Source organism: Stegodyphus dumicola, chromosome 11 (genome assembly GCF_044657685.1).
Source record: "Stegodyphus dumicola isolate Sdum_Otavi_A_Nest chromosome 11, ASM4465768v1".
Taxonomy (NCBI): domain Eukaryota; kingdom Metazoa; phylum Arthropoda; class Arachnida; order Araneae; family Eresidae; genus Stegodyphus; species Stegodyphus dumicola.
In genome coordinates, this window is record NC_140778.1 from 12543745 (window position 1) to 12556341 (window position 12597).

The window sequence follows — 12597 nt, forward strand, 5'->3', positions numbered from 1 at the left end:
AATAATTATTTATATTAATTTTAAATTGACTCATAGAGGGGTAATAATTTAAAACATTAACATTCGTACAAATATGTTCTTCTGACCTCGCGTTTCGTTCCACTTGACTATTTGATCGCCAACGAATTCAAAAATATAAATCCTAAAATAAAAATATAATAATAGTAATAATAATAATAATATATACATGTATAAATAGAGAGACATAGATAAATAGAGATAAATAAACTTTTCAAATAGATAGATACGCATACGGAAATCCAGGCGTTATAGAATAAATGTAGTAAAGGTAGTTAGTTACAAGGACAATTACCATGCACACAGATACATAATATTTTAAATTTTAAAATTAAAAGTCCCAATATCCAGTACAGAGAGAGATTGAGATAGACAGATAGAGAGATGACTAACTAAACAGATAGATAACGATACGAAAATGCAGGCGTTTAATCTACAACATATGTAAACGTAAGTGCAAATACAACTACCACGCACATGACTGCAGAATATTTAAATGTTAAGATTAAAAGTCTGAATATCCAATACTCAGCTTAAAGGCTAATTTCTCAAGCAACCGGAAAATTTTAGAAATTTAAAAAATCTTCCTCCTTCGGAAAACTAAGCAAATAAAAGACTTGGAAATCTTTGTAAGAGAGAGTATCTATCCCACGTAAAACTAGGTGTAGTAAAAACGTCGCAAAATGTTCGCACACATTGGATGAGCTCCTTGTGGCATGGCCCTTTTTCTGTAATGATAACCTCATTCCTAAACTAAAGAAGATTTTTTTTTAATCTACCAGAACAAGCACTTTATTCGGAAACACGAAATACAACATTCTGTACATACAACTCGTTGTGACAGGATGGGTCCCGTCCTGGCATCAAAGGCATTCTGTACATACAAAAATCAAATTTAATTTACGGTTTTTCACATTATGCATGCTTGATATTTACCTTTGAGATAATTTCTCTATGAAAGACAGTGGCTGTCATCTACTCAGTAAAATAATCTGTGAACATACCAGTGATTTTGAATGTATGGAAACTGATTCCCTTAAATGAAGCCTAGGAAAAGCGCTTTTTGTCTCTGTGGAATTTAAATACTTGATTTGTTAAGTTTTTCGTTTGGATGTAGTAGTTATGTAATAAAAGTTTAAATAGTTTTATCTCCTGACTTGTGATGACATGAAATACATTTAAGTATAAATAAAAGAACTTTTATAATGCTTCATTGCGGAGTGGTAATTAACACTTGTTTGGAAGGGAACGCTTTGAAACGCAAAGGAAACAACATTACTTTGTAAGCAATTCATTACAAACAAAATATTTAAAACATTAGTTTAACCTTTCAGAGTGTTTTTTATGTAACTCATCTTATAACATTTAATTTAAGGAGAAATTGTATCCCTATATTATTGGCGATGTGAATCAATCTTTTAATGAAGATAAACTTCAAAAGCATGACTTCAAAAGCAAAGCTAATAATTTATTTGAATGGAGACAACCAAATGAGCATGACAAAGCTAACACATTGGCCATTGTTGGTAATCCTGGTATAAAGACTGAATTTTCGGAAACTCCTCTTGCTGTTCATTTTTTTAAATTTTCAGATGAATTGTTTAAAACTTTAACCAGAGAAACTAAACGATATGCTTCTCAATCTTGTTGTGTTGCGGACAAATATAAGCAACAAAAAGAAAGCATTTTGCTTTGAATATATTCCTGGCTAATAGTTTTGATCACTAAAAGAAATATAAAAAAACATATTTCCTACAATGTAAATGTCAACACCTGTACGCCCTTATTATTTTGCAAGTACGAAAGATTAATCTTTTAAAAATAAATTAGAAAATTTATTATGTAGAACATATGTATATCCATTTCATTTAAAATCAAGGAAAAATCAAAGTTCTAACGATGGTTTTGAGCGAAATCAACCTATGAAAGAAAATTTACGTAGAATTCTTTGTAAACATTTAAAACTATTCTGAAAAATATTTTTGATAAATTTATATTTTCTAAAATTTTAAATCACAGATGAAAATTCTCTTCAGCAAATATTAAAAAGAAGCCTCAAAGTGCTCTCTCTCTACGGACACCAACGCAAATATTTAAGAAATTACATTATCAGACTTCATTTCACACTGCAGGTATAAAATGAATTGAAAATATGGGTATTTGGAGAATTTTTTCCCTCTTAATGTAAGCAATATCCAATTTCATGAAGAAAATTCTTTCTACAGATACACATTCTTTGCCCCGATAGTCCAAAGTAATATTTGTTAAATTTAAATGATCAAACAACTAATATATGACTGATTTTCTTTTTTTATTACAATAACAAAATTAAGAGAAAAGAAACAGATTTAAAGCTTTATTATAGTTTTATGTTTATTTCAAAATCTAACAATAATGAATCATATTCTAATCATCTAATAGTAATGAATATTATTATGAATTACTTATCATTATTTCATTAAATTAATCATTACTATTATTTTATTAATGAAAATAGATTATCAAATATTGCATTCCGACCTACAAGCACATAAAGCTACTTCATATTTGTTATATTTTGCCAAGTTCTATTCTTGTTTCTCAACGTCTAATAGGAACAAAGACACAAAATTCACAAATTATTACCGAGATTGATCAGAAATAGTAAATGTTATAGAGTCTAAATTAAATCAAAATAAACCTCGAAAAAGTCGCAAATATAGTAACCTATTCTAGACTATTGTCCAGAGTCCGACAAACATGTAACTCCATGTCATCCATGGAGGGGACAAATGACCAGCCTAACGGTTTTTCTCATTAGGAAACAGTAAAGGAGAGGGAGAAAGTGTTTTGAAAGCGCGCCGTCCTAAAGGTAATGTTATGAGAATTTAAGCCCGGTTTAGAAGGTTAAGTGCCAGTATGTTTAATTTATTACTGTTTTTCAAATAATACTGTCAGAAAGTTTGAAATAATATCTCTAATGATAATGAAAAAACAAGTAAAAGAAGCTCTCTGGATGCAATAATATATTTGCAGGTTCCCTTCCCCAATCCGAGGAATAAAATCTTCGATATAAGGCAGTTAATCAAAATTAATTTCTAAGTTTAAGAACATTAATGCCTTGTTGTGTGGGGAAACAACTCCTCAAGAAACTGTATCTCTTAATAAGTAACTGTATGGATGTGTTTGTAAATACAATCAGATACCGATCAGTAACCGAGGGCGTTTGAGGCGGGCCAAAGTTAAAAAAAAAATAAGCAAAAGAATAGTTTGAAAGAGGCGAAGCCTCTAAACAAAGCGAAATGGATTTTGAACAGTAAAAATCGCAACACCTTTCTTCAGGAAAAACAATGAAGTTTTTGTCCAAATACATTTTTGGCTCAATTTTAAATTTAATATTAATAATAAATTTAAATTTAATATTTCTATTCCATTTAAAGATTAAATTTGTCTCTTCAGAACGGAGGAAAAACTTATCTTGCAAACTATCACAAGGAAGCAAAATTGAAGAAAATCAGCATGAAAATTTGAAGTAAACGCAAGTATTAAACAAATCTTTAGGATTTGAAAGATTTTTATTGCCTTTTATTATTGGCATAATTTAATCGTAAAAATTTTTATTCGCATAATTTAATCTTAAGAACTTAATTTAACGGAACATAATCTAAAATACTTAAAAGTTGGGTCGACTGGTTTTAAGTTCTGCAATGCCGCGAAGACGTCGGATTCACAAACCTCAGTTACTGATCCGTAACTCGAAAAGTGACACGCGATGAGATAATTCGTGAGGTTGTGCTCACTAATAAGCCATTCGCTTTTACCTTTTCAAATAAAAAATCTGATGTGTACACCACATGACTTCCTTGTACGGAATATTAAATTATAAGCACTTTTCTTGCATTTCATTTAAACTTATTGGATTGAATTAAATCTACATCGGCGACAGCGCATAAACCACAATAGAATAAATGCATTCTTTAAAATTCAGTCTAGTATTTGTTTACCATAGCGACACTCTGGCGTTAGATTCACTTAACAGTATTATATTTCGTTCATATTGTTACTCATAATGCACAAAATTTATATCATTTAAAGAATAAAATTATCTAATCGTTGCCACATGTTCTCTTCAAATACTATAATAAAGCTAGAATGATGTATAAAAGAAATTAGGCAAACAAAACAAAAAAGAAACAGTTTTTCACAGACGATTGAATATATCTCATTCAATTAATTCAGGTCTCACTTCGCGAGAAAGGAAAAATACATAAAAACTCTAAATAACTGTATTAAAAATTACGAAGTAAATCTTAAACACTTATTTCCTCGAAAAAATTCCAGAAATGATGAAGCATGATTTAATTGGCAATAATAAATGAAGGCGTTATCTTTGTTGTTGCGAAGCTAAGTTTCTCTAGATTGGTTACAAATCCACTAGTCTGCTGTTTCAAATGTAAGCAATCAATGGCCGCCATAAAAAAGTCTTAACGGCACTTAAACAACTTTAAAATTGTTGATAATTCTAAAAATATTGCATACAGATTTACTAAAGACATAAAAACCTTAACCGGAAGATAAAAACAATGGTTTTACCGAACCATCATCCTCAGCTGAAAAATCGCAAATGAACGAGATAATGTATAATGTTTAGAAAAGATAAGAAAGCCTGGACAGGAGATAAGCCACTGGTGCCATCTGTTGATGAAACCAAAACTAAAACATAATTTCTTTAAAGGCCGAAGGCAAAGTTGAATTGGAATTAGGGTTGTTAACTAGAACAGAAAGACTTTTTTGAATGTGAAATGCCTCTAGAAAATCCAGTTTCCCAATGGAGGATGTTTTTTGAATAATTTTGGCAGCAGAAAAATTGAAAGTGTGATTTTCGGACCAACAATGTTGGCAAACGAAGACTTCTGTGTCTCCTTTTTTCTAACATATGCTTTATGTTCCTTAAGGCGAAATTTTAAGGCTCTCTTTGTTTGGCCAAAGTAAATTCAGCCACACTGGCAAGGAATCCTGTAAATATCCCAGGAATTCATATCCGGAATGGGGTGCTTGAGTATGGAACTCGGAATTTTATTGATGGGAGAATAAACGACCCGAAAGTTAAATTTCTGCAAAATACTTCCAGTCCAACTTTATAGCTAATTGATGGAAAGAATGGAATGACAACATAATTTTTATAATCTCCTAAAACAAAAGTGTGCCTTTTGGTGTGTTAAGATGAGAATTTTTTACCTGCTTCATCAATAATGTTGGGTGAAAAGCCGCTGTCGATAGCTATTGCTTTTAAATAATTTAGTTCTTCATCAAGGGATAGTTTGGAGGAGCAAACTTGAAGAGCACGGAAAACATAGGAATAAAATGAAGCTAACTTTTGTTTAGTGGCATGACATGATTTTAAGTGTAGTGGAAGGCAAACCGATGTAGGTTTACGATAAACCGTAGTACTAAAGTTGGATGTGTTACATGTGACCAGAATATCGAGAAACGAAAGAGAATTGCAAGTCTCAAGTTCAAAAGTGAACTGACTAGCAGGATCAATGGAATTCATTGTTGAAAGAACTTTATTTAAATCATCTTTATTACCTTCAAGCAGGGTAAAATTATCTTCTACGTAGCGGAACCATACCGGGTGGTTTAAAGTATCAAACAATTATGATTCATAGTAATGCATGTAGATATCAGTCAGGATGGGACTGAGGGGGCTTCCCATGTCTAATCCCTCAGTTTTTTGTAATATTTATTTTGGAAAACAAAATGCGTTTGTTTCCCTAAGAGACTAACTAAGAGAGCCTTAAAATTTCGCGTTAAGGAACATGAGGCATATGTTAGAAAAAAGGAAACGCTGAAGTCTTCTGTTGCCCAACATAGTTGGTCCGAAAATCACACTTTCAATTTTTCTGCTGCTAAAATTATTCAAAAACACCTCTTCCATTGGGAAACTGGATTTTCTAGAGGCATTTCACATTAAAAAAAATCTTTCTGTTCTAGTTAACGACCCTAATTCCAATCCAACTTTGCCTTCGGCTTTTAAAGAAATTATGATTTAGTTTTGGTTTCATCAACAGATGGCACCAGTGGCTTATCTCCTGTCCAGGCTTTCTTATCTTATCTGATCGTTATATCTTATCTCGTTCATTTGTGCTTTTGCAGCTGAGGGTGATGTTTCGGTAAAACCATCGAAACTAGTTCTCTGAAAATTTGAAAATATAATGCTAATTTTTGTTGTTTGACTTCTGAATTAATATTTAAATTATCGTTAGAATTACGGGCATATAATAATACATAATCTATCCTCATCGCAGTTGGATGTCGACTGCCTGTAAGTCGTTCTTGTCGCCACTAGATGGCGTTCGATCAAATAATTCGGTTACAGCTAAATAGTTCTGTTACATAACTAGATATTTAAATTATTATTATTTTATTACATGTGTATCTAGATTTCATTATTTGTGGATTTTTTTATAATTTGGCATTGTAAAGCATGAATGTTTTCGTGATTTAAAAAACTTCTGGAATGGGAAGTTTATGATTATGACGAACGATTGCGTAAATAAAGGTCGGGTAAAGGATATTTAAGCGATGAAAGTGGGTAATTATTTACCTATTTATCTGTCTATCTCTCTATATATCTACACTGTTGGTGCTGTCGATTGCAATAAAAAAGGAATGTGCACATCTAGAAGTTATAGCAGTCCCATATGCACAATTTCAACATTCTGTGGCTAATAATTTTTGAGTTAAGCGAAACGTATAGACATGTGTATATATCTCGCATACATACATAGGTACGGACGTACGTATGCTATGAAAAAAAACACTTTTCGTAATAAAAATCCGTTTTGGAAAGAAAAAGAGTCATTTATTCTGTTCATGAGATTTTCGTCGAGTCTCTACATCACCGAAAGAGGTATATTAATTGACTAACTATAATTGATATTCTCTAAAGCTGTAACCGTAATTCGGCCCTCATATTCCTTTCAGTAAATATCTCTTTCCAACACCTATACTGCCCTTGCTCTATCAATTGAATCTGTCTTTGTGAAATCCATGAAACATTACGTTTGTTTATTTCGCATTATCATACGCTTGTTAAAATGGCACAGGGTCGTATTAGCTCGAAAGGGTGTTAGCCCAGAAGAGCTATCAGTCTCGAAACGGCATTTCGCGTTCTATCGCTATAAACGTCTATATCACTTTTCAAACTGTTGCCACCAGATATTGCCGCCATGTGTTATATTTAAAGAGAATAAATAATGAAAATACTTCATGAATGTATGTACCTATGTATGTTGTGAAAAAGAAATTTACTCAGAGACATCAAATTCTGAATAACGATGTTCTCCACCCGAATATGGGCAGCTGGAAACCCGAGTTTGGAATTTGGAATTTGCTTTGTTTTCTATTTCACATTTGGTAAACTTTAACGAATTTTTCATTAATAAACTCAACGATTTCAAAATGAGCAATGACAACTCTGTTCGAAAAAAAAAAAAAAATACCTCCACAGCGCGAGACTGCCTATTGGAAATTCTAAAGGTATGGTGTTTTTAAATATGTTTAGTCTAAAGGGGTGTTACCCAAATGCTCTCAAAACGTGTATGTGTAAAAGAAAAAAAAAGCTTCTTTGGGCGTGATATAAAATCTGAAAGTTTTTAGAGTCTTTTTATTATTATTTCGAGGCTGTCTAATTTTTAGCTTAAGGCGACTGATAATTTCTCTTTGAAAGAAATCGATACATAATATTTCTATAACAACTGCTCGTTGAATAAAATTTCAAATTTTCCGAGTTTTCGTTTCAGTGAGCGACGTGTTCTAATTCTTGACGGTGAGCTTACATTCAGGCTGCATATTATGTATACTCGTGAAAAAGCTCATAAAGCTTTTTAAGTCTATTTATGCCTTAATGGGGAGACATTCCAAATTACAACTAAGTACTAGAGAATTCTCTGTATTCAAGCAATAAGACCAATTTTACCGTACGCAGCACCAGCATGGGCCGCTACAGCCAGATTTTGCAAAGATTGCAAAATAACTTTCTTAGAACTATTACAGACTCGCCGTGGTTTGTAAGATACACTGCAATACATCGTGGAATGAAAATCAAAACATTAGAAAGCGAGATCTTATTTTAATATTATGTTTATATTGAATTTTCAAATATTTTAAATTTATTGCAGATTAAACTTTTAGATTTAATTAATTCTTTAGGGCGTATCATATTTATTAGTAGTTAGTTATTTGACACTCTTTAGGATACAGAAGGGACGGATAAAATACCTTGTATGCTCCCCCTTTTAAAGGGCGACTGAGGAATAAGAGACCCAATCACCAAATCTTGGTGGTGAAGAATAATCTTAGATCCCCTTTCTTTCAATTCGGGCACCAATGTAGAGACATTAGTTTACTTGTGCTCGAGATACAGGAAAAATGATCAGTGCCCTCTCCGGGATTCGAACTTTGGACCTCTCGAATACGCACCGAGTGTTCTACGTTACACCACAAAGGCATATATAAAGGAAGGGTAAAAATACCTTATAAATTTTAGGAGGAAAATATTGTTTTAGAATGAATATTGCACAATAACTTTTCCCTTAAACTGTTTTTCTGAAAAATGCTTTTGTAATATTCATTCTAAAGCAATATAAATACCCATAAATTTGAAATATTTTTATCACAAGAAAGATGACTTTAGATGAAAGATAACGAATTTAAATATTATAGAAAACACAGATTTAAACGTTATACAAAATAATGTTTTTGTTAAACCGCAACGAAATTTTAACTATGGTTTAATTGGAGTCGAATGTGCACCGCATATTATCCATAAGAGCATCGGGTGATGTTTTGCGAGTTGATACAAGAATGATTATTTCTTAAATATACTTACACTTTAAATCTTATAGTGGTAGAGTAAAAACACTGAAAAATTTCTGCAGCTTCGTAGAAACCGATATTTCATTGATGATAGAATACTCAAAAACAAGATGGTTAGCATAACTTACCACCATTGACAGTGTACTCCAAATGTTTTTACCACTGAAGGCCTAATTTCAATCTCAAGAAAAGGGTACCATGATTATTTTAAAATTCTTTGAAAATCCATAGGCAGAAACATGGCTATGTTATTAACACACAGAGTTTAATATTTCATGAAGTTATTACAACAAATAAAAATCAAACTGCGTCTGTATTTGATTTATTGCTTTAACGGATGCTCTGAAAGCTTCACTATTGAGCAAGATAAAGGATATTAGTCCAATAAATGTTAAAAAATTCCAGAAACACTTGAAGAGAATTGAGACGTGTCAAAATTCAAAATTATTGCTTCATTTTATCAGATTGCACTTACTTACTTGGAGAAATGGATAAAAAAGTATTTCAGGAGATAAAAATATACAGATGGATCATATTAAGTGAGATCCCTTCTTGCTGTCAAGTTGAAACAGCCTTCTTGTTTATTAAACTCAAATATATTATATATATATATTATATATGTATGTATGTATGCATATTATAAATATATATATATAGTATATTTTATATATATATATATATATATAGTATGTATATATATAGTATATTATATATATATATATATATAGTATGTATATATATAGTATATTATATATATATATAGTATGTATATATATAGTATATTATATATATATATATATAGTATGTAATATATATATATATAGTTATACCAAATTTGTTATCCGGCTCGGTGAGCTCAGTTTTTTATTCTTATGTTCTGGTAAATTTTGAATCTTTTTAAGTGATTGAAATATGTTGTTTTCATTCTCCGGTCAAGACTTTGATGCCTTTAGCTAAGCTGCATGCAATAATTTTAAAAACGTAATTTCAGCAATTTTCCCAAGTGAAAATTTTCACCTATTTAAAAATGTAATTATGTCGTCTACCAATTCATTAAACAGGAATGGAAATCCTTTGAATTATCATCAGTTTGTTTTATTTTTCCCGCTAAATTGCACTACAATTTCGGTGATGCCATGCGTTTGGATTTGCAATTAAATGAATGGTCATACAACTACTGAAAAAATTATGTTAACAAAGGAAGCACTTTGCAGATCTGGCGCTTCCAGCAAAACGTAGGGCCGAAAACGATTGCATTTACTTGTAAGGATCAATTACATTTATTCAATTACAGTTATGCAGAGAAGGAACCAGAATGTTTTGGCGACTTTTTGCGATATCTCGCAAATTTGTGGCAATCATTAGCCGCCAGAACTAGGTGTCAGTGCTGTTAGAAGCTCTGAATTACAAGCAAATACAAATTATATTATTAACTAAAATCGTTCCAGAAAATAAAATAGGCAATATGTAGCAGGCTCAAGCCTATGAAATAGTAGCAATCGCAGTCGATTATTCAGAAAGATTTAGAGATAAAAGGTTTAAATTTTTTTAAGGTTAGAATTCAGACTATTGGAATGCCTAAGAAAGCACGAAGATAGTTTCGAATGTGGCAACTTATTCAGCTTTCGAGAACAGAACTGTCATACAGAACATCAAATAAAAAATTATACCGTCGTTTAAACATACGTTTGCATCATTTTGCTAAAGAAATATCAAATATTCTTATGCTATGCGCATGCAAATACGTATTTGTGACCCGAAAATGTGACTAAATCTCAGAAACGTGTTTAAACACTAAGACTTTTTAATGTATAAAAAACACAAACCATACAAAAGTTCATTCAAATGTGATTTTTTTTAAATGAAGGAAACTAACATCTACTGTAAACAATTCACAAAACTAACGCTTTAATTTAAAATAAAATTCGGATACATTCGGATACAAAGAATTTCAGGTCTGAAACTGAAAATTTCTTCTATATTCCGGTTTTAAATACGACATAATCAGAAAAAATATCAAATTATGAAGAGAGTTCTTTTATATTTTGAAAAATATTTTTAATACATTCATGGAATACAAGTATACGTAAAGCAAAAACTGCCTTGAATAACATAAATTGGAAAGCCCACAAGCGGGCTGAAAATATATCGTAATCAGGTTTTTATAATTTGGATATTTAATGCGTGGGGCTATAATAGAATTCTTTCGTAATCCCCTCTTGGACGAATTATCGCAGTTTTTAAAATTTTTTTAATGCAATAACTGATCATCTAAGATACGAACATATAGTCTGAGATAGGAATTCATAATCTGGAATCCGAGTGTTAAAAAAATGATAATACGAGATTACATGAATTAAATAAGGATGAACGATTAACGAATTTTAACAATATGAATTTTTAAAAATGAAAACATTTAACTGGCAAAAAAAATGGGTTAAAAGATCTATCTTTGGGTGTTATATAAAGAAATCACTAGAACTCTCAAATGATAGAACCCATTCTTTGCTACTGCAAAAAATCAAATATCTAAATCTTTAAATTCGCTTTGCTTTTGAATTTATTTTTATTTTACATAAATTTATATAAATAGATAAATAAAAAAATATTGAAGGTGTAGTTTACCAATTGAATAAAACTAGAAAGAGAAATACGTATAACAAGTCTTATAAGCAGCTGTTGATCGAAAATGTACTGCAATTTAGTTTTTTAAATTCATTAGTTTGACGTAACTTGCAATCGTATTCACGAGCAAAACTGCCTATTCTTCCTTATTACGATATGTTAGTATACAAAAAGCCGTCTGAAGCTTACTGGTAAGCCGATGCAACAGGAGATTTTCTTCGAAGAAGTTTCCTAACCAGTAAAAGCAAAAAGAGAGTTGTAGGCATGAAAGTTATTGTGACGAACTTTCAACATTTAAGAAATTTAACGCTACCACACATAGTAGCGTTTTACCAGATAACTGGGGAATATAATGTTCGTTAACACTATACTGAATAAAGCGTTTTTAACTCCAGCGCACGAGACTGTGTATCAGATAAAATGTCTAAATATATCCCGTTTTGAAATATTTTGTGACTGAGCTGTTAAATCGAATTTTATGTTATGTAAGTTTCAGAATGTAATATTCAATAAATAAAGCAAACACACAAAAAAGGTTAATAATAAAATAACCAAAAAAATTGTAAAGCCATCTTTGTAAGAAAACTGAATATCGATGTGATGAAGTGAGAAAAGACTGAAAAAAGTAGAAAAATGCATGTCAGCATTTAACGCTGCATCAGAATTTGTAAACGTATACCACAATTCTACTTTTATTTTTTTTTTTTTAATTTTGCAGTTAAATTGCATATGGCGTAAGCGCAAACTAAATAATGCTTAATAATATAGCTAAAAGGACCCCGAAAATATGGGATAGTAAGGAGTGACAGTAACAATAGATTGGTAGAGTGCGAGCTCAGCGAGAGCGTAAAAAAGCTTTAAGAAACCCTTTTGAGTTAACGTTAAAACATAAAACCTTTCACGTATATTTTAATTAAATAATTAATTTTTTACGAGATAGGTCGTCATAACGAGCGTCACGTGTCATAAATTGTTATAAAAATGATTTTATGTTGTTGGTCTGACTTTGCAAAGTATCGGAGTGTTCTGTCAACTAATCCTACACTCTACGCCCAAACTAAAAAGACTCACCTGAAATTCATATTAACTTTGTAA